Raw genomic sequence first — 23,869 nt, 5'->3', positions numbered from 1 at the left:
CTCCCACAACAAATGGGAATTCAAGATGAGATCTGGGTGGGGACACAGCCAAACTGTATCAGTCACCACGTAGCAGGGTCTCACCTTGTCTGGTGAGGAGACACTTATTTACAATTACAGGGTCCTCAAGACCATCGGCCGGGGTAGCTTCGCTAAGGTGAAGCTGGCCTGGCATATTCTGACTGAGACCCAGATAGCCATGAAGGTCATCCACAAAGCTCAGCAGAGCTCCTCCAGCCTCCAGAGACTATACCAAAGTATATATATATTCAGTATAATGAAGGTCCTGAATCACTCCAACATCAGCAAACTCTCTCAAGCAACCAACACAACAGAAACATTATATTTAGTCCTGGAATGTGCCAGCAGAGCAGAGCTATTTGACTACATCCTAGAGTATGGCCACAGAAAGGAGAAAGAGACCTGAGGCCAGTTCCTGCAAACAGTATCTACTGTGCAGTATTGCCACCAGAAGAAAATTGTCCACAGGGACCTGAAGCCAGAGAACTTCCTTCTGGATACCAATTACAACATAAAAACAGCAGACTCTGGCTTTGGCAGCAGGTTCACTGTTGGCCAGAATCTGGGCACATTTTGTGGGAGTCCCCCTTATGCTGCCTCAGAACTCTTCCAGGGACAAAATTATGACCACCCTTCTCCCCGCCCCAGTGGATTTGTGGAGCCTGGGAGACCTTCTCTACACCATGGTGACAAGGGTCTTGCCATTTGTCAGACAGACCTTTGTGGAACTGCAAGACGAGATATGTTACGGGAATTACAAAATCCCATTCTTCATTTCCTCAGAACTAGAAAGCCTCATGAACAAACTGCTTACCCTCAACCCCAGGAAGAGGAACACAATAGGCTACATTATGGGGCACCCATGAGTCAATAACGACCAGGGGATACTAAGGCCACACCAGGAGCCACTCCCTCATTACCAAGTCCACGGAAAGACACAGCTCATGGTGTCCATGGGGTTCAAGGCAGACCACATCCAGGAGTCCTTGTTGGGAAAACAAATATGACTACACCATGGCCACATACCTAGTTCTGGTGTATAGGAAACTGGAGGAAGGCTCCATCATGAGAGTGCAGCCCCTGCCTTCTGGGGGTCCCACCAATTCTTCCCCATTCCCCAAAGTATAGTCCACCTTCCCTGTCTACTCAAAGAGGAGGAGTCTAAGCTAGCCTGCCTTTCCCACCTTTACCTTGGTTACTTCTAAAAGTCAGCCAGCTGAGAAGAACAAGTGTTAGGGCAGAAGACCACCAGAAAAGCCACCATGCCTGCCAGTCCCTTACTCGACCTGAAAATGAGACCAATATTAACATAACCCCCTCCACTCAATGTACCAGCAGCAGTGGAGGAAACCCAGAAGGAGTCACCTGTCCCCAACGATAATCTTAGGAACCAAATCCCTCCATGCTGAGCGACCAGATGATGTGACCTAAGCCTCATCCCTATGGCAAGTGCCAGGGCCAGTAGGGGGCCACTAGGATGTTTGTCAGCTTCATCTTAAGAACACTTTGCTGGCCGGGCACAGTGGCTCATGCCTGTAATCCCAGCACTTTGGGAGGCAGAGGTGGGTGGATCATTTGAGGTCAGGAGTTCAAAACCAGCCTGGCCAACATGGTGAAACCTCGTCTCTACTAAAAATACAAAAATTAGCTGGGCGTGGTGGCACGTGCCTGCAATCCCAACTACTTGGGAGGCTGAGGCAGGAGAATTGCTTGAGCCCAGGAGGCGGAGGTTGCAGTGAGCCAAGATCACACCACTGCACTCTAGCCTGGGAGACAGAGTGAGACTCGTCTCAAAAAACAAAACAAAACAAAACAAAACAAAACAAAACGAAAAAGAATCCTTTGCTTCCTGCAGGCCCAAAGACCCACCACACAGCTAGAAATAAAGTGGCACCAATGGACAGCTAAGGCCAAGAAATAAACCAAGTATGTGGGGTGGCTGAGATTCATTTTCTTTTCATTTCATTTCATTTCTTTATTTCATTTCATTTCATTATTTCATGGAGTTTTGCTCTTCTTGCCCAGGCTGGAGTGCAATGGCGCGATCTCGGCTCACTGCAACCTCCGCCTCCTGGGTTCAAGCAATTCTCCTGCCTCAGCCTCCCAAGTAGCTGGGATTACAGGCATGTGCCACCATGCCCAGCTAATTTTGTATTTTTAGGAGAGATGGAGTTTCTCCATGTTGGTCAGGCTGGTCTTGAACTCCTGACCTTAGGTGATCTGCCCGCCTCGGCCTCCCAAAGTGCTGGGATTACAGGCGTGAGCCACTGCGCCCGGCCGATTATTTTTTAAGAGACAGGGTCTTGCTCTGTCACCCAGGCTGGAGTACAGTGGCAGGATCATAGCTCACTGTAATCTCAAACTTCTGGGCTCAAGCAATACTCTTGCCTGATCCTCACAAGTAGCTAGGGCTACAGATATACACCAACAAGCCTATTTTTTTGTAGAGATAGAGTATTGCTATGTTGCTCAGGCTGATTAAACTCCTGGCCTCAGTGATCTTTGCCCTTCGGCCTCCCAAAGTGCTGGGATTACAGGTATGTGAACCACCGCACCCAGCCTATTATGTTTCAGTTAATATGATTTTTAATTACCAAATCATAATTGTATACATTTATGGGTACCATGTGATGTTTAGATATATGTATACAATATGGAATGATTAAGTCAAGCTAACTAACATATATCTATCGCCTCAGAAAAACAATTACCACGTGATATCACCAATGTGTTGAATCTTAAAAAGTTGAACCCCGGCCGGGCCGGGTGGCTCACACCTGTAATCCCAGCACTTTGGGAGACTGAGGCGGGTGGATCACGAGGTCAAGAGATCGAGACCACCCTGGCTAACATGGTGAAACCTGTCTCTACTAAAAAATACAAAAAATTAGCTGGGCGTGGTGGCATGCGCCTGTAGTCCCAGCTACTCGGGAGGCTGAGGCAGGAGAATGGCATGAACCCGGGAGGCGGTGCTTGCAGTGAGCCAAGATTGCGCCACTGCACTCCAGCCTGGGAGACAGACCGAGACTCCATCTCCAAAAACAAAATAAAAAAAATAAAATAAAATAAATAAATAAAAATGTTGAACCCCAACCCGGTCAATACAGTGAGACCGCATCTCTACAAAAAATAAAAGTAAACAGGTGTGACAGTGTAGGCCTATTGTCCCAGCTCACTGAGAGGCTGAGGCAGAAGGATCACTTGAACCCAGGAGTCCAAGGCTGCAGTGAGCTATGATTGAGCCACTGCACTCTAGCCTGGGTAACACAGCAAGACCCTGTCTCTAAAAATCAAAGAAAAATTTAAAAGCTAAAAATAAACAGTTGAACCCACAGAAGTAGAGAGTAGACTGATGGTGAACAGAGGCTGGGGTGGTGGGAGAGAGAAATAATGGAGGGTTGTTTATCAAAGGGTACAATGTTTCAGACAGGAGGAATCACTTTCTAATCTACTGCACAGCAGGGTGACTACAGTCAATAATAAATATTTGGACATTTCAGAATATCTGAGTCTATTTCAAATGTCTTCTTGCATTTAGAATAGAAAGCAACAAGATCCCAAGCTCCATGGATCCTGACAATACAGCATGGCAGGTCAACCAAGCATGGACTTAAATAGGTGCCAGGGGGCGCTGGTCAAGAAGCCCACATTGCTGTGTGACCAGCACACTCAGCTCAGAGGACTCAACCAGCAGAGGATGGATGTGTGCAAACTGCCAACAAAGTCTCTGCATGGGATTCAAGTCAAGAGGACAACTGGCACCCCTGTGGCCTTCAAAAGTATCCTATTCAAAGTAAGGGGTGAGCCCCTCCATCCCACCTGGGGCAATGTCAGAGCCTGGACTGTGTTTCCTGGAACACTTCTCCCCTTCCCTGCTCTTCTGTGTCTTTTCTTAATAAGATGGTGCTCACCCGGGCCTGGTGGCTAAGGCCGGTAATCCCAGCACTTTGGGAGGCTGAGGCATGTGGATCACTTGAGGTCAGGAGTTCGAGACCAGCCTGGCCAACATGGCGAAACCCCGTCTCTACTAAAAATACAAAAATTAGTTGGGCATGGTGGTGTGCGCACCTGTAATCCCAGCTACTCAGGAGGCTGCGGTGGGAGAACTGCTTGAACCAGGGAGGCAGAGGCTGCAGTGAGCTGAGATCATGCTACTGCACTCCAGCCTGGGCAACAGAGCAAAACTCTGTCTCCAAAACAAAAAAAAAGATGATTCTTAATAAACTACTGTTTCTTCCAAATTTTACAGTACAACTGAAACTCCAGAAAGATGGGTCACATCTAATTTTGCTGTTTTGCACCCTCCCTGCACAGAATTGGGGCAGTGCATACCCTAGTTTAGGCAACAGGTAGACACATAGTACTTGAAGTTAACCAGAAAAATTTAATGAAAAAGTGACTTCAGCCGGGCGCGGCAGCTCACGCCTATAATCCCAGCACTTTGGGAGGCTGAGACGGGTGGATCATGAGGTCAGGAGATTGAGACCATCCTGGCTAACACAGTGAAACCCTGTCTCTACTAAAAATACAAAAAAATTAGCCAGGTGTGGTGGCGGATGCCTGTAGTCCCAGCTACTCGGGAGGCTGAGGCAGGAGAATGGTGTGAACCCAGGAGGCGGAGCTTGCAGTGAGCCGAGATCGCACCACTAAACTCCAGCCTGGGCAACAGAGTGAGAATCTGTCTCAAAAAAAAAAAAAGAAAAAGAAAAAAAGAAAAAGTGACTTCAGAGAAGTATCAAGGAAACCTCAACAGCAAAAAATTATTACAAGTCGCTCTGAGCCAAATGCAGGGCAGAAACACACACATTGTATGTGACCTCACACTGACATTACCTGGTTAGCTTTTCACAAGGACCAATGGCAACTTTAAATCCTGTAGGCCTGTGTTAATTGGGCCAAAAGGTCCACAATAGGATAAGGAATTCTTGTGAACCAGGCTGTGCTGGGAGCTATACAAGTGGCACAGGTGTGGTCCCCAAAGCAGCTTAGCAGATCACTTGGCTGCGCTGCTGAGGTTCCCAACTGGATAATGAAGGAGTGTGGCCTTTCCACTGTGATGTTTTCTTTTTATTACAGTGGAATGTAGTCAATAATAATGCATCATATTTCAAATAATAATGTATCATATTTCAAAATATCTAAGAGAATAAATTTCAAATGTCTCCCAAATGGATCAGTCCCTCTAAGACGGCTGACCCAGGTATGGGCCTTTCTGTCTGCCCAAATCTATTGGTGAACCCCTCTAATAAAGTTTTCATCTCAGTTACTGTACTTTTATGCTCCAGAATTTCTGTATAGTTCCTTTTTATAGTTTCTATCTTTTTGAGACTGGGTCTCACTCTGTCACCCAGTGGAGTGCAGTGATGTGACCATAACTCAATGCAGCCTCCAACAGCAAGGCTCAAGTGATCCTCCCACTCTAGCCTCCCGAGTAGCTGGACTACAGGCATGTGCCATCAAGCCCAGCCAATTTTTTTTTTTTTTTTAAGAGCAAGAATTCGGCCAGGTGCGGTGGCTCACACCTGTAATCCCAACACTTTGGGAGGCCAAGGCAGGTGGATCATCTGAGGTCAGGAATTCAATACCAGCCTGGCCAACATGGTGAAACCTCGTCTCTACTAAAAATACACAAGTTAGCTGGGTGTGGTGGTGGGCGCCTATAAACCCAGCTACTCGGGAGGCTGAGGAGGAGAATCGCTTGAACCCAGGAGATGGAGGTTGCAGTGAGCCAAAATCGTGCCACTACACTCCAGCCTGGGAGACAAGAGCGAGACTGTCTCAGAAAAAAAAAAAAGAGAGAGAAATTATTTTGTCATGTTGAATAGGCTGATATTGAACGTATAGGCTCAAGCAATCCTCCCATCTTGGCCTCCCAAAGTGCTGGCGTTACAGGCATGAGCCACTGCACCCAGCCTCTTTCTTGATTTTGTTCAGAGACTGTATTTCTGCTCTCCTTTAGTTCTTCGTCCGTGGTTCCTTTAGTCCACTGAGCATATTGCCGACAGTTGCTCTAATGTCTTTGGCTAGCAATTCCAATGTCCAAGCTGAGACCCCATCTCTACAAAAAAAATTAGTCGGGCATGGTGGTACACACCTGTGGTCCCAGTGAGAGGTGACAACATGCTGGTGGCCCTCACTCGCTCTCAGCACCTCCTCGGCCTCGGCGTCTGCTCTGGCCATGCTTGAGGACCCCTTCAGCCTGCTGCTGTACTGTGGGAGCCCCTCTCTGGGCTGGCCAAGGCTGGAGCCGGCTCCCTCTGCTTGCGGGGAGTTGTGGAGGGAGAGGCATGGGCGGGAAACTGGGGCTGCGCGCGGCACTCGCGGACCAGCGGGAGTTCCGGGTGGGTGTGGGCTTGGAGGGCCCCACACTCGGAGTGGCCGGCTGGCGCCACCGGCCTGGGGCAGTGAGGGGCTTAGCACCCAGGCCAGCAGATGTGGAGGGGGCGCCGGGTCCCCCAGCACTGCCAGCCCGCCTGTGCCACGCTCGAATTCTCACCAGGCCTCAGCTGCCTCCCCGTGGGGCAGGGCTCCAGACCTGCAGCCCACCATGCCCGAGCCCCCCTGCAGTGGGCTCCCACGAAGCCCGAGCCTCCCCGACGGGCACCGCCCCCTGCTCTGCAGCGCCTGGTCCCATCGGCAGCCCAAGGGCTGAGGAGTGCAGGTGCGCAGCATGGGACTGCTGGGCAGCTCCGCCCGTGGCCCTGGCACGGGATCCGCTAGGCGAAGCCAGCTGGGCTCCTGAGTCGAGTGGGGACTGGAAGAACTTTTAGGTCTAGCTAGAGGATTGTAAATGCACCAATCAGCACTCTGTGTCTAGCTAATCTAGTGGGGACTTAGAGAACCTTTACGTCAAGCTAAAGGATTGTAAATGCACCAATCAGCACTCTGTGTCTAGCTAATCTAGTGGGGACTTAGAGAACCTTTACGTCTAGCTAAAGGATTTTAAATACACCAATCAGCACTCTCTATCTAGCTCAAGGTTTGTAAACGCACCAATCAGCACTCTGTGTCTAGCTCAAGGTTTCTAAATGCACCAATCAGTGCTCTGTGTCTAGCTAAGCTAGTGGGGACTTGGAGAACTTTTACGTCTAGCTAGAGGATTGTAAACACACCAATCAGCACTCTGTGTCTAGCTCAGGGATTATAAACACACCAATCAGCATCCTGTCAAAACAGACCAATCAGCTCTCTGTAAAATGGGCCAATCAGCAGGATGTGGCTGGGGTCAGATAAGGGAATAAAAGCAGGCTGCCCCAGCCAGCATGGGCAACCCGCTCGGGTCCCCTTCCACACTGTGGAAGCTTTGTTCTTTTGCTCTTTGCAGTAAATCTTGCTGCTGCTCACTCTGGGTCTGCACTGCCTTTATGAGCTATAACACTCACTGAGAAGGTCTGCAGCTTCACTCCTGAGGCCAGCGAGATCACGAACCCACCGGGGGGAATAAACAACTTTAGACAGGAGGAACGAACAACTCCAGACGTGCCACCTTAAGAGCTGTAACACTCACCGTGGAGGTCTGCAGCTTCACTCCTGAAGCCAGCGAGACCACGAACCCATCAGAAGGAATAAACTCTGAACATGTCCGAACATCAGAAGGAACAAACTCTGGACACACTATCTTTAAGAACTGTAACACTCACCGCTAGGGTCTGCGGCTTCATTCTTGAAGTCAGTGAGACCAAGAACCCACCAATTCCGGACATACTAGCTACTCAGAAGGCTGAGGTGGGAGGATCGCCTGAGCCTGGGAGGCCAAGGCTGCAATGAGTCGATGAGTCATGATTGCACTACTATATACTCCAGCCTGGGTGACAAAGCAATGCCCTGTCTCCAAGGAAAAAAAAAAATGTTTGTGTGTATGTATATGTATGTGTGTATGTATCTGTGTATATACGTATAAAACAAAACAGATGCAAATAAGACAGTAGTACTGTCCCACAGACAAAGAATGAAACAGAAGAGTTAAAAAACAAAAGACACAGCCAGGCATGGTGGCTCATGCCTGTAATCCGAGCACTTTGGGAAGTGGAGGTGGGAGGATTGCTTGAGTGCAGGAGTTCGAGACCAGCCTAGGCAACATAGTGAGACACCATCTCTATTTCGTAAATAAATCTATTTAAAATAAAAATAAAAAAAGACATGGAAGTAGGAAATATACTGTGTGATAAAAAAAAATTCTAGTCAAGAGAAAAGATAATACAATAAAATACTGGGAAAACTATGCATTTGGGAAAAGATTCTGAACATATTATACCTGGCTAAGTACTAGAATTACTAGAAGAAAACATTGTTTTTATTGTCCTGGGGGTGGGAAAGGCCTAAGCATAATATGAAACACAGAAAATGAATTGACAGACGTGACTACAGAAAAGTCTCTATGTTACAAAAACATGCCATCAGCCAAACAAGACCAAGAGATACAAGCCAGGAATAATGTTTGCAACATGAAAAGGATCAAAATTCTTGCCATATAAAGTTTATAAACTGGGAGAGAGGTGAGGTACAAGAACCTCACATGGGCTTTAGAGAACAAAAGCCAATTCACAAAAGACTATAAATATACAAAAGCAGAAAGTGAAAGTTAAAAAAAATTTTAAGTATATATAAAAAAAGTAGTTAATATTTTTTCTACATTTATTATACAATTATATATACTTAAATTTCTACAAAATTTAAGTGAATATAAAAAAAGTAGTTAGTATTTTTCTAGTTTAATCTATCAAAGAAAGAAACACAAGTCTTTTTTTTTTTTTTTTTTTTTTTTTGAGACATCTCCCTCTGTCACCTAGGCTGGAGTACAGTGGAATTATCATGGCTTCCTGTAGCCTCAACCTCCTGGGCTCAAGTGATCCTCCCCTGAATCTCCCAAGTAGGTGTGACTACAAGTATGTGCCACCACACCCAGCTATTTTTTTTTTTTTTTAACTTTTTGTAAAGACAGGGTCTTACCATGTTGCCTAGGCTGGTCTTGAACTCCTGGGCTCAACCGATCCTCCCACCTTGGCCTCCTAAAATGCTGGCATTACAGGCATGAGTGACCCACCAGGCCTGGCCAAAACACAAGCCCTCAACAATGAGACATCATTTAAATTTTTCCCATTCATTAAACTGGCAAAGATTAAGAAAACTGACAATTGACAAGTATATAAATGAAATTCTCAAACTACAAAATGTAAAGTATACAACCTTCCTGAAGGCTATATGGCAATGAAAACCAAATTTTAAGTATGTATACTCACTAAATCTTAAGGAAATGATTAGATAAGTAGGAAAATATAAATATTAAATACTTTTCTTTCTCTGTTGCCAGGCTGGAGTGCAGTGGCGCGATCTCGGCTCATGGCCATCTCTGCCTCCCAGGTTCAAGCGATTCTCCTGCCTCAGCCTCCAGAGTAGCTGGGATTACAAGTGCACGCCACCACACCCAGCTAATTGTTGTATTTGTTTTAGTAGAGACGGGATTTCACCATGTTGGTCAGGATGGTCTTGATCTCCTGACCTCGTGATCCACCCATCTCGGCGGCCTCCCAAAGTGATGGGATTGATTGCAGGCGGGAGCCACCGTGCCCAGCCCTTTTTTTTGTTTTTGTTTTTTTTGAGATGGAGTTTCGCTCTTGTTGTCTGGGCTGGAGTGCAATGGCACAATCTCGGCTCACTGCAACCTCTGCCTCCCAGGTTCAAGCAATTCTCCTGCCTCAGCCTCCCAAGTAGCTGGGATTACAGGCGTGTGCCACCATGCCTGGCTAATTTTGTATTTTTAGTAGAGACAGGGTTTTACCATGTTGATCAGGCTGGTCTTCAACTGACCTCAAGTGATCCACCCGCCTTGGCCTCCCAAAGTGCTGGGATTACAGGCGTGAACCACTGCACCCGGCCCTATTAAATACTTTTCTTAAAGAGCTGGAAATAACTGAAATGTTCATTTAGAGGATTGTTAAATTATGATCAATATTATACAGTCATTAAAAATAGTATGTACTTACAAGAAAAGCTGACTATATGGTTAAATTTTTAAAAAGCTAATAGCAGAAGAGTATGTATTTTATGATCTCATTTAAATTTTATAAAAAATAAACGTTTTGAATTATAGTCATCAAATTATCCAGAATGACAGAAAAAAACTGTTCACTTTAAGACTTTTTTTTTTTTTTTTTGAGATGAAGTCTTGCTCTGTTGGCAAGGCTGGAGTGCAGTGGCGCGATCTTGGCTCACTGCAACCTCTGCCTCTCAGGTTCAAGCAATTCTCCTGCCTTACCTTCCTGAGTAGCTGGGATTACAGGAGCGAACCACCACGCCCAGCTACTTTTTGTATTTTTGGTGGAGACGGGGTTTCACCATGTTAGTCAGGCTGGTGGTCTTGAACTCCTGACCTCAGGTGATCCGCCCACCTCAGCCTTCCAAACTGCTGAGATTACAGGCGTGAGCCACCACTCCCGGCCTGCTTTAAGACTTTTATACTGCTTCTGTAATTTAGAAACGAGTACACATTTTAAAGAAAAATCTAACTGCCTACCAGTGCCTCTTGCCTCTCAGAAACGAATGGGCAAAGCTCCATATACTCAATGGCTAACAGGGTCCTTAAAGTTTCTGATGGTGTCAACTAACCAGTTAGGATGTTGCAAAAGCCACAGCAGTATGTCCAAGAGTCAGAGAATGTCAAAATACGAAAGGATCTTAAGGATTACACATTACTCTCATTTTTCAGAAATGGAGACTAAAGCTTAGTAACAGACTTGACAGCCATACTATGGCCTTGCTTAAGAAAGCTTCTACAATCCTACAGCTTCTGACACACTGATTTCAAACAATGTGAAGAATTTACAGGCATTTTTTTTTCCAACCAGGTATGACAACAGATGTATTGTACATGTATCTATCAAAAGCCATTTGAGAAACATCCATTTAGTTCTTTCTTTCAAATGGTTAACATTTGGGGAAAAACAGGTAAATCAGTCTGGGACTTACCCTTAAGGCCCCCTCCTAAGGTAGGAAAGATACATATACAAAATCCACAACTATAAGATAATCTGTGGCAAGCCCCAGGGATTCAGTAAAAAGAACATTATGGACGTAAGTGGTCAAGAAAAGCTTTAAAAGTGGACTGGCACCTGAGTCAGGCAGGATGCCAACAGAGTACTGGAGCTAGAAAACAGAGATGAAGGGGAATTGACAGGAATCAAGATAAAGGAAGTAGGGAACAAAGTGTGGTAAGGAAAAGGTGAATAAAGCAACTCAGAGGAATATGTGTCTTTATCAAAAAAAACAAAGCCAGGAAGGCAAGCTGGAGACCATTTGTGGAGAGCCTCAAACAAGAATAATGGAAAAACATAGGGTTCTTGACGAGTAGTGGCTCACATCTGTAATCCTAGCACCTTGGGAAGCCAGGGTGGGCGAGCTACTTAAGCCCAGAAGTTTGGGACCAGCTGGGCAATATGGCCGAGACCCTGTCTCTATCAAAAAAACAAAATTAACTGGGCATAGTGGCACACAACTGTGAGCCCAGCTACTCAGGAGGCTGAGGTAGGAGGATGACTTGAGCTCAAGAGGTCAAGGCTGCAGTGAGCTGTGTTTGGGCCACTATACTCCAGCCTGGGCAACAGTGAGACCTTGTCTCAAAACATTAAAATATAAAATAAAAACAAGAACAAATCCTTAAAAAAAGGGGGAGTGGGGTTTCTAAAGACAGAGCAGAGCTGGGCATGGTGATTCACTCCTGTAATCCTAGCACTTTGGGAGGCCAAAATAGGAGGATCACTTGAGGCCTAGAGTTTGAGACAAGCCTGAGCAACATGGTGAAACTCTATCTCTTAAAAAAAAAAAAAAAAAAAAAGCTACAAAAAAATAGCTGGATGTGGTGGCATGTGCCTGTAGTCCCAGCTACTGGGGAGGTTGAGATGAGAGGATCACCTAAGCCTGGGGAGGGCGTGGCTGCGGTGAGCCATGATGGCGCCACTGCACTGTAGCCTGGGTGACAGAGTGAGACCCTGTCTCAAAAAAAAAAGAAAAAAAAAGAGAGACAGAAAGATAGGTGGCTCACACATGTAATCCCAGCACCTTGGGAGGCTGAGGCAAGCAGATTGCTGGAGCTCAGGAGTTCGAGACCAGCCTGGGCAACATGGTGAAATCCCATCTCTATCAAAAATATAAAAAATTAGCTGGGGCATGGTGCTGCACACCTGTAGTCCCAGCTACTTGGGAGGCTGAGGTGGGAGGATCGCTTGAGCCTGGGAGGCAGAGGCTGCAGTGAGCTGGGGTTGCATTGTCACTGTACTCCAGCCTGGGTGACAGAGCGAGACTCCATCTCAAAAAAAAAAAGGCCGGGAGCGGTGGCTCACGCCTGTAATCTCAGCACTTTGGGAGGCTGAGTGAGGCGGATCACAAGGTCAGGAGATCGAGACCATCCTGGCTAACACGGTGAAACCCCGTCTCTACTAAATATACAAAAAATTAGCCAGGTGCGTGGTGGCGGGCGCCTGTAGTCCTAGCTACTCGGGAAGCTGAGGCAGGAGAATGGCGTGAACCCGGAAGGTGGAGCTTGCAGTGAGCCAAGATCGCGCCACTGCACTCCAGCCTGGGTGACAGAGGGAGACTTCATCTCAAAAAAAATAATAATAATAAATAAATAAATTTCTTAGGATCGGAAGGTGATTAGTGAGTAAAGACGGGCAACACAGTATCTATAACTAAGCTCTTTTTGGCATTTAAATTACCAGCTGATTTGTAGAAAGAGATTCTGCAAATGAGAGTTATTTCCCCCAATAGCTATTACATATTATAAGCCAAGTATAATACTAGTGCTATTTCCCAAATATTTCCAACTCTGTGCCAAGTCCACACACGTAGGATCACACTTGATTCCTTGTGTGGTGTGACTCATTTTGGCCAATGAACCCTAAGCAGAAGTGACATGAAATAATGTGTCATTCCTGTGCTGGAATTTAACTGTATTCAACTGTATTTAAATTTTTTTTAATTTAAATACTGTTAAATAACTTTATTTAACAGTATTTAAATTTATCTGTATGTGCTGGATTTAAACTGTACGTGCTGGAATTTAACTGCCTCCAACAGTTCTTTTTCCCTTTGCCAAGACAGCCATCAGTACTCCTATCACGGCTGCTCCTTTGATTGGAGTAAGAATGATGCAGAGCCTCTAGAAAACCCATGCTCTTTTTGACCACTTTGAGGTTATTGGTTACTACAGCATAACCTAGCTTATTCTGTCTGATAGTGCTTGAAGATTTACCACCTGAAAATTTATGTTTCAAAAGAAACAGACTAGTCTGAAATCCCTCTTTTAAAAGCATTTAAATAAAACTGAATGATAAAATGTACAAAGGCTGTTCTTCCGCAGAAGATGCTATTATTCTTCTGCCATTATTAAAGAATTATCTGTCAACTTGGAATACTGGATGCTAGTCCCAGTCTCACTAACACACAGTGGCTCCAAGATACTGAGTGAGCATGACCTTTTAGTCCATTTCCTCATCTAAAAAAAAAAAAAAAGAGAGAGACAAATCAAATGCTGCTTAAATTGTGAAGTTTAAACAAGGTAACAACCTCTATGAAATGTAAAGACATTGTTTATGTACTTTGCTCTGAGTACTGCATTCCTGCTGGGAGGGAAAAAGCAAAGGCAACTTACACAAAGAAGAGTCTCTTGGAAGGCAATTCTTGTGAAGAGGACTTCACTCCTATATCAATAGATTCTTCAATACGATGCACCACTGTCATCAAGCTTTCTAAACCCAGGTACTAAGCCAAAAGTTTAGTCTCTAACGAGAGACCAGGATGATTCCTGCCTTTTTTTCTTTTTGGTAAGGCAAACTGGAAAGCAGATAGCTAGTAAATCAGTTACATAAGAACTATCTTCGATAGCTGGAAGCTTTTGATATCAACCCTAGATTATCTCAGGCATTTAACCAGTAAAACAGACTGCCCATAAATTGCTAAGAGGAGCCCACAATGGGCTGGCTAAAGAGGAAAACCAAACTAACTGCTCTCTTCCTCTATCCCACCTCCCCTAACCAGCTCCCATGTTTAACTTTTCATTAAAGCCACTTCTGAAGAAGCAACTCTCTGAAAGTTTAAGCACAACTCTTGTAGTATTTCAATCCTAGCCCACTAAGCTCTTAATGTATGGTTTCTTTAGACAAATTACAACATCAAAGCCATTCCTCACCCATAACTGGGGTACTATCTGACTTAATTGTGAGGTTCAAGTGACAGGATTATGCCGTGTCTATTCCAGCATTATAGAGTGAAGTGCCACTTGGTTGAACTTAAATCCTCTAACAAGGGATTGCAGTGCCTGCCCTCCCTACCAGGATCTGGTTTCCATACATACAGTCATTCCCAAATTAGAGTTACTGCAATCCCTACATCCATTCATTGACTTATGCCATTCTTTCCAACTATAATGGCTTCCCAACTCTCACCTGCCTACCAATTTATTTAAAAATCCACTCAACATGCCCCTCACCACCCCAGGCATTGAACAACTCTAAACTAAATAACTCTCATCTGCCCTGTATTTACAATTATTCCTGAATAATTCCCCACAGGGGCCAACAGTGTTTTCTTATAGTAGAGAAGAAAAACCTGTTAAATGAACACAGAACACATAGTTCATCATTCAGGAAACCCACATATATTAACCACTGACCCAGAAGCATAACCTACATGCTATAAACGGTAACTTACTCTGAAAAGATAGAACTGGAAAAAATTTAAACAAAAGCTTAGTAATATTTCAAGATCCATTCTAGAATAATGATTCATCCTTGTCCTCAAGTGGCTTAGAGGTGGAAGACAGGCAAAGTCATGTAATATTATTTCAATCAAACTAAGGTCTATAATGGATACACAAAGCTGAAGATCACGCAGCCAAAAGGCTGGTGGTCAAAGGCCCACTAATATCTGAAGGGTCAGTCAGAATATGCAAAACAGACCTATTTCTAGCATATGTACGATAGAATGTGATATTCTAAGGGCTCAAGTGTCTGACCAAAAAAGAGAGTTGGAATGAAAGTACCATCTACTATGGTTAGATTTACACCCCACAGATTACTCTTTCATAGGCCAATTCCACCACCAGGAATGGAGTCCAGACTATAAAAGTAAGCTATGGGCAACTATGGAAGACTAACTGCTCATTCACTGGACTGAAGCGGTGTTTTCCTTTCTTTCTTTTCTTTTCTTTTCTTTTTCTTTTTCTTTTCTTTTCTTTTCATTCTGTCGCCCAGGCTAGAGTGCAGTGGTGAAATCTCAGCTCCACCTCCCAGGTTCAAGCGATTCTCATGCAACATCCATCTCCCAGGTTCGAGCGATTGTCATGTCTCAGCCTCCCAAGTAGCTGGAATTACAAGTGCCCACCACCACGCCTGGCTAATTTTTTGTATTTTCAGTAGACACAGGGTTTCGCTATGTTGGCCAGGCTGGTCTTGAACTCCTGGCCTCAAGTGATCCACCCACCTCGGCCTCCCAAAGTGCTGGGATTACAGGCATGAGCCACTGCTTTTAACTGGCCGAACCTCTGCTTTTAACCCCAATGGATTTAAGTAGCATTTACAAGAGGTAGTCTCAAACTGACACGTTTTACTCCAGGATAACCTTCCCCAGTCCCTTGAGGTTCCCCTACACTGGTGAGTAAACAAGCTGTACCATGGTGCCATAAAGAAATGGTTTTCTACCAGAGGGAACTAAAATTAAAGAGAAAAAGTTACAAATGCTAGCAAGGATGTGGAATATTTGGACTTCTTATATACTGCTGGTGGAAGAATACACTGGTACAACTTTTGAAAACTGGCCATATCTACTAGAGCAGAATAGATACTCTTATGAAGTGAACTGTGTCCACCTAAAATTTTTAAGTTGAAATTCTAATCCCCAATATATCAGAATGTGACTTATTTGCAGACAGGGCCTTTAAAGAAGTAACTGAGGTTAAGTGAGGTCATAAGGGTGGGCCTCAATCCAGTACGACTGGTGTCCTAAAAGAAAAGGAGAATAGGACACAGACAATACAGAGGAAAGATCCTGTGAAGATACAGGGAAGAGAAGACAGTCATTTACAAACCAAGGAGAGGCTTCAGAAGAAACTAATCCTCCTGACAGCTTGACCTCAGATTTCTAACCTTCAGAATTGAGAAAATAAATTTCTGTTTAAGCCACTCTATCTGTGATACTTGTTACGGCAGCCCTAGCAAATGAATACAGACACATACCCTAAAACTCAGTCTTTTTACTTAAATACATTATGATATATCACATAATACTACTGAGCAATGGAAACTCCAGTTACAACTGTACACAACAACACAAAGTCTCACAAACAACACTGAGTCAAAGAAACCAGATACGCAAGAATACACAGTGTATGATTCCATTTACACAAAATCCAAATCAGGCAAAATTAGTCTACAGTTCTAGAAATCAGAAGACTCACTACGCAAGCATCAGGGCATCGATGATAATGACTTAAAGAAGACTAAGAGGGCCTCTGGGTTTATAAAAATTCTCTAAGCCGTCCACTTATTTGTGCACTTTTCTGTATACATGTATGTTTACTAAAATACAGAAATGATAAATTACTTGGAAATACAGGCAACAATGTACTTATCCAGTGTTACCATGGCAAATAAACCTTACTCTGGAGCTGGATGCATCAGGTTTCTCACTCGTTACCAACAAACATTTGAAAAATACAGCTATTCCTATGACCTCCAGCTTCTCATCATTCAGTGTCTACTAGGAGAAGTATCACAGGTCACATCACCCAAGAGTATCTGGTCTCCTCCACAGTTAAATTCTCACATCATTTTTGGGGAGAGTTCAATTTCTTTTTTCTTGAGACAGGGTCTTGCTCTGCCACCCAGGCTGGAGTGCAGTGCCACGAACACAAACCACTGCAGCCTTAAACTCCTGGAATCAAGTGATCCTCCCGTCTCAGCCTCCCACCATCTGGAACCACAAGTGTACCACCACACCCACCTAATTTTTTCTTTTCTTTGTAGAGATGGAGTCTTACTTTGTTGCTGAAGGTGGTCTTGAACTCCTGGGCTCAAGCAATCCTCCTGCCTTACCCTCCCAAAGTGCTGGGATTACTCCTCCCAAAGTACTGACCACCATGCCTGGCCAAGAGTTCAATTTCATTAAAGGAAGGTATTAAAGTATACATTCAAAGGAAGAAAATAACCAGTTAACACTTTGGTCTTCCTCGGCGTAGTGAATCACAAATTTTCCTTCTTTATATTTCTGAATTTTCCTAGCTTTTTTTTTTAACTGAATAGTTTAATAATCAGCAAAAAAGATGTATCATTTTAAATAAAAGGTAGTGGGCCAGGCGTGGTGGCTCACGCCTGTAATCCCAGCACTTTGGGAGGCCAAGGCGGGCAGATCACAGGGTCAAGGGATTGAGACCATCCTGGCCAACATGGTGAAACCCCATCTATACTAAAAATACAAAAATTAGCTGGGCATGGTGACGTGCACCTGTAGCCCCAGCTACTCAGGAGGCTGAGGCAGGAGAATTGCTTGAACCCGGGAGGCGGAGGTTGCAGTGAGCTGAGATCATGCTACTGCACTCCAGCCTGGCGACAGAGCTTGACTCTGTCTCAGAGGAAAAAAAAAAAAAAAAGGTAGTGGAAGAAAGAGACACTTTTTTTTTTTTTTTTTGAGATGGAATCTTGCTCTGTCGCCAGGCTGGAGTGCAATGGCACGATCCCGGCTCACTGCAAGCTCCGCCTCCCCAGTTCAAGCGATTCTACTACCTCAGCCTCCTGAATAGCTGGGACTACAGTGCATGCCACCATGCCCAGCTAATTTTTATATTTTTAGTATAGACGGGGTTTCACCACGTTGGCCAGGATGGTCTCTATCTCTTGACCCTGTGATCCACCCGCCTCGGCCTCCCAAAGTGCTGGGATTACAGGCGTGAGCCATCGCCCCCGGCCGAAAGATACTTTTACAAGGGGTGAAATGTCGTGGTCTTTAGGGCACTAGCATATAATGGAAAGGCAGGATGGTACATCAGAAAGAGCACTGAACTGAGTTAGCAGACCTAGACTGACATTCCAGCTGAGCCACCTGAGCATATAGCCTCAGCTATTTCAGGCAGATACACACAACAGTTGTGAGCACCAAATGAAATCACATGTAAACTACAAATACCACAGAAACATTAAAAAGCATTTAAAGGCAAATGTGTAGGAAGGTTTCTACAAAATGTTATCGCTTTTTTAACAACCATTAACATGGTGCAGGTCAGAGGATTTAAGAGTGGGTTTTAAATGACCCGCAGTTATCTCAGGGATCCTCATATCTGTAAGTGAACAGGAGAACTGTTGGTAGGCTGACTGAATACCACATATAAGGGACACTATTTTTCATAAAGTCTATGCTTGGTTATTTAAGGTTAATTCATAGCAGCTTTGTAATTATGCACTCTCAAATAACTCAAACTACAAAGCTTATTCAATGGAAACCAACTTTTTATTATACTTACATACCAAGATTGGAAATCAATGATGTAACTATTTACTTCACTAAGTAATTTTTAAAGGACTCCTGATCTGAGATGGTTAATGCCCAGCAGTATGAAGCAAAGCTGGAAAGGAAAGGCTGAGGGAGAAGAGAGAACTTCCTTTCCTTTATCTGGCAGCAGCCACACAAGAAGGACCAACTAAGAGACAAGCAAGGCTGGAGAATTCCTAAACTGCCCTGGTCCCAGGCTCCCCTTAAATAGGCTCCCTTGGATTTGCTTGGTCCCAACTGTAGACAGTCCCAGGACACCAGAAGTGGACAACAGAATCAGGCAAACTTAAATTTCTCAGCAGTGATGCCATCACCAAACCAGAGACTCCAGGCCCCATGAGTACTGCATCTTCAAGCAAATGAACAAGGCCAATGCTGTAGGTCAGCATTGGAACCAACTCCCAAGCTTTCTTCCTCCCACAAGGAGATATTTTGCAAGTAGCTATTCTTAAATATGTTTTTGTAATCACAGCCTGGGATACTAAAATTGAAACTGGTAACAGACACTGCTAAAAAACCTGTTTTGATTTCACTCGCCACATCACTTTTACCTCTGATTCACAAATCGCAGTGATCACCACCATTAAGAAATGTTTTAAAAATAAGTTTTAGGCCGGGCACGGTGGCTCACGCCTGTAATTCCAGCACTTTGGGAGGCCGAGGCGGGTGGATCACGAGGTCAGGAGATCAAGACCAATCTGGCTAACACGGTGAAACCCCGTCTCTACTAAAAATACAAAAAAATTAGCCGGGTGTGATGGCGGGTGCCTGTAGTCCCAGCTACTCGGGAGGCTGAGGCAGGAGAATGGCATGAAACTGGAAGGCGGAGCTTGCAGTGAGCTGAGATGGCACCACTGCACTCCAGCCTGGGCTACAGAGCGAGATTCCGTCTAAAAAAAAAAAAAGTTTTAAAACACAAACACAAACTATTTTTCTGTCTTTAATGCCATATGGAGTGTGGGGAAAAACAGAATAGAGGAAAGATGTAAGAGCAAGTAACTGAAAAGATCAGCATATTGCAAAAAGGTTTCTGCAGCAAACTGCAGACAGAGAAGCATAGAGAACTACTAGATAATATTAACAGATAAGCATGTGGTAACACAAAGGAATGGATGCCTGAGAATACAATGGTAGCCTTCCTTATACGAGAGGTAAGAATCATCAACAGCAAGCCAATAGCCAAAAAATAAGGGGGGAGGCGGGGAGTTCATTTCTCGAGTTTCAGTCGCCTTCAGAAGAAGACATTTAGTGCCAAGGGGAACCTCTGTTAAGCCTTGTTCAGGAGGACTTCTAATCCTTACCTCCCCAGGAAAAGCCTGCCTACAGCTCCAAGTCCAACATCTGGTCAAATCTATTTCAGCTGTATTTGTTGAATTAAATGAATGGGGAGTTAAATACTTTATCATAGGAAAAACTAAAATATTTGTGTCAAATGCCAGAGAGGAATGTGCATAAGACAACTGTCATATTTGTGTGGTCTGTGTTTGCTACATCTTTGTATACAAAGTCTAATGCCAAAGTAAGAGCAAAAACGTTATTAGTGAAGATCCCTTTGAAGACGTTTTTTTTTTTTGTTTGTTTTTTTTTTTTTTTTGAGAAGAAGTCTCGCTCTGTCGCCCAGGCTGGAGTGCAGATCTCTGCTCACTGCAAGCCCTGCCTCCTGGGTTCACGCCATTCTCCTGCCTCAGCCTCACAAGTAGCTGGGACTACAAGCGCCCGCCACCGCGCCCGGCTAATTTTTTGTATTTTTAGTAGAGATGGGGTTTCACTGTGTTAGCCAGGATGGTCTCGATCTCCTGACCTCATGATCCACCTGCCTCGGCCTCCCAAAGTGCTGGGATTACAGGCGTGAGCCACCGTGCCCGGCTGAAGACATATTAAAAGCTAATCAAATAACCAAAATTTTTTGGCTTCACTTGGCAGTGGGGTCAGAAAACTGATTCAAAGCCACACTTTACTATAAAGAGTTGTTCTCTGATTACAGGGTTGGTGAGCTTAGACACAGTTGGCACTAAAAAAAATATTAAAAAAAAATTGCCCCAAGTGGTTGCTAACTACCTAGAAGGATATACTAATAAAACTATTTTTAGACTATCTTCTACATTCCACCCTCTGTTTACTCATGCAGTTCTACCACAAATGTAAAATCCAAATCTTCCCTTAAAGAAGGGAATCAAGAAAGTTGTGGGAGATAGGGTAACACAGCTTTTCTATGTAGAATGGTACTGAAACTATGGCCAGTACAGTATCAGTGCTACATTAAACTTTCTTGCCAGCTGAAGAAAAAAATCCAGCATGCCAAATGTACCTTTGCTCAAAGATATGGCAGTGCAAGGTAATTACAGTAGTGACATGGACAACCTCTTGAGTGAACAAAAAAATGCTACCAGAGTCGGCCGGGCGCAGTGGCTCATGCCTGTAATCCCAGCACTTTTCGGAGGCCAAGACAGGCGGATCACCTGAGGTAGGCAGTTCGAGACCAGCCTGACCAACATGGAGAAACCCTGTCTCTACTAAAAATACAAGATTAGCTGGGCATGGTGGCGCATGCCTGTAATCCCAGCCACTCGGGAGGCTGAGGCAGGAGAATGGCTTGAACCCGGGAGGCAGAGGTTGCAGTGAGCCGACATCGCGCTATTGCACTCTAGCCTGGGCAACAAGAGGGAAACTCCGTCTCAAAAAATAAATAAAATAAAATAAATGCCACTAGAGCAAAAGGAGAAACAAGTTGAGTGTTGAAGGTTACTCTTTAAAAGATGTGATTAATTAGAAACTGTAATATTATCTTCTACACTCTCTGAAGAGCAAACCATACAAATGCTGTTGTTAAAATTAACAAAGCCTTAAAGTTAGCCAGAAGAACACCATCCTTTGGGTTACTACTGATTCACCAGCAGAGATGAGAAATAACTCTTTCCAAAAAGCCTCAAGTTCTACCGCCAAATTATTCCACAACAGAATTTCTGGCCAAGATCATTCACCTTTAAAAAATTCCTTGAGGACAGGAACCACGCCTATCTCCCTGAGTCAATGTCCCACAATGCCTGATACATTGCTGATACTCAATGGATACTCAAAATACTTCATGAATGAATAAAAAGGTGCCTATCATTACTCTAAACTCAAACATTATATAAAGCCATAGTACTTATTACTCACTTAAATATTTTAGGCTAGGTAGCAAAGTTAAAAAAAAAAAAAAAGACAAATTTGAATACAACAGGATTGTGAACGCTAAGCTTTAACTTAGCCGGTCCCTTCTTCAGAAGAAGTACTCCTAACTCACCTTCCAGTCCTTAAACTCAAATCTGAACAAACCTTCCCAAGTTTGAAGAGAGAAACACACTAAGAGGAGACTTTATTAATCCATGGATGAGAAATCATGTGCTTCATCAGCTGCTTAAGTCACAAGAAAGAGACAAGAGTCCGTTCTTTAGGAAACCAAAGATGCAGTATTTTGAATAGGGAAGAACCAACCGGCTGGACAGCCATCAACTAAGGTTGTAAGAAAGGTTCACTAGGCAGGTTTGCCAGGCCTACCTGCAAAATTTTTCAAACCTCAGTTAAGTACCCTGCCAGTATTCAAGAGCTCCTAATTCGGTGACACTACACCACAATATGTGTGATAAGTCGCAAACGGCATTTCTTATGGCTTTAAGGGAGAACTGATGCTACCAGAAAGACTTTCAAATGACATCAATAGAAAGTAAGGAGGTGGTGAGAGGCACTGAGGTACAGATACCAGGTAGCAAAAGATAAACCACAAGCTTCAGGGGTACGTGAAAGCAGTACAACCTAGAAATTTAATATAGTGCTCTGGAGTCTGACTGCCTGGGCTTGCATCTCTGCTTCGTAACTTATTAGCTGTGTGACCTTGGCCAAATGGCTTAGCCTCTCTGTTCAACTTCCCACTGTGTTAAGTGGGCACAACAGTGGTACTTCAGAGGGTTGTTCAAAGAACTAAACATAATGATCTGTTAAAAGGTCTTGCCACGCTGCCTAGCATACAATAAACGCTCAAATATTTGCTGTCAGTATTCTCAATATTCCCCTTATGACCCCATTAGGTATCAAGCCTAAAATGAATGCAGAAAGAGGCCCCAAACACGGTCGGAATGGAAACACAACTCTACATCCAACTACCATCTTTCCTCGATTAAGTTGAAAAACTTCTCTCAGGATTTACCGTAACATGCCTAGGACAAAAAGCTCCCTGTCTCCCAGCGCCAGAGGCGCCTCAATGTACACAAGTGTCGAGGCGAGCCCAGCGCACGTGACCTGACTCACTGCCTTGACTCAGTTGCCGTCAGGGAACCTCTCCCACTAACAGGGTCAGGCTGTTCAACTGAAGAACCGGATGGGAACGCGGCTCGGCCCCCAGCGCCTGTGACCCATGCCCGCCGGCTGGGCACGGCGGCGGGCGGCGTGGGCTCTGACACCCTCCTGCTCGCCGCGCTAAGGAACTCCACTGGCCAGCGCGTCCTGCCGCGGCGCAGGGCCGCCCAAGTCAAGGAACCCTCTCGGGTCTCTGAGATCCAGGCCAACAGTAAACAGAGCGTCCGAGACGGGTGGCCGGGGCGGGCAACCCGGCCAGAGGTCACGCCCGACGACCTCCGACCTCTCCAAGCCGGGTGGGGTCCTGGCCTGCTCCGGGGGCCTGAGCGATGCCGGGTGTGCCCGCGTGGCCAGGGCTGGGACTGGAGCCTGCCCAGGAGGACAGGGAGGACGCGAGGCCCTGGCGACCGAGGGGCTGAGAAGGGGGATGGGGCCAGGCCGCCGGCCGGGCTGGGCCCGCTGCTTACCGCGGCCGCTGCGCTGGGGGCTCCGGGCCGGGCGCGTCGCGAGGGCTCCCGCGGAGGAGGAGACTAAACGGAGGACAGAAGCGAGAAGGTCCAAGTTCTGGTTCCAGGGAACTCTCCTGAGCTCTCCAAGCCGCCAACTCCGCCGCTGCCGCCGCCTCAGGCTTTATGGCCAAGACTCCAGGCCCGCTCCCACTTCCGCCACCGCCGCCGCCCCGAGCGGAAGTACCTGTCACGAGACGCTCGACGCCAGGGTGCGGGGGAGGAGCCCCGCCTCAACCCTGCGTCACGTTCCGGCTGCCTCGGGACTGAGCCTGGATCTCGTGCTACAAATATGTCTGCCCCCAACTGGTTGTCCCCATCTTTGAGGCTCATACAAGGAGCAGGACGGCGCCATGTTGGACCCACAAACAGATTCCCTCAGCCATCCCTCCTTACTCCGGAATAAATAATGCCACCGAAGAGGGGACAAGGGGTAAACTGGCCATTCCAGTTGTGTCCTTCTTCGAAAGGCA

General features: G+C 45.3%; 1 protein-coding gene across 1 annotated transcript in view; it reads right to left on the bottom strand.

Annotated features, from left to right (window-relative positions):
• Positions 1-23,637, bottom strand: part of RAB7A (RAB7A, member RAS oncogene family) — an 88,712-nt gene extending 65,075 nt beyond the window's left edge. Inside the window, exon 1 of the mRNA XM_009446394.4 lies at positions 23,358-23,637. The gene's annotated coding sequence lies outside the window, so the exon portion shown is untranslated. The remainder of the gene's footprint in view (positions 1-23,357) is intronic.
• Between the last annotated feature and the right edge of the window lie 232 nt (positions 23,638-23,869).

The sequence above is a fragment of the Pan troglodytes genome, chromosome 2 (assembly GCF_028858775.2).
Source record: "Pan troglodytes isolate AG18354 chromosome 2, NHGRI_mPanTro3-v2.0_pri, whole genome shotgun sequence".
NCBI classification, from domain to species: Eukaryota; Metazoa; Chordata; class Mammalia; order Primates; family Hominidae; genus Pan; species Pan troglodytes.
Note: the sequence above shows the minus strand (reverse complement) of the source record. Positions and strands in the feature narration are given on the sequence as shown.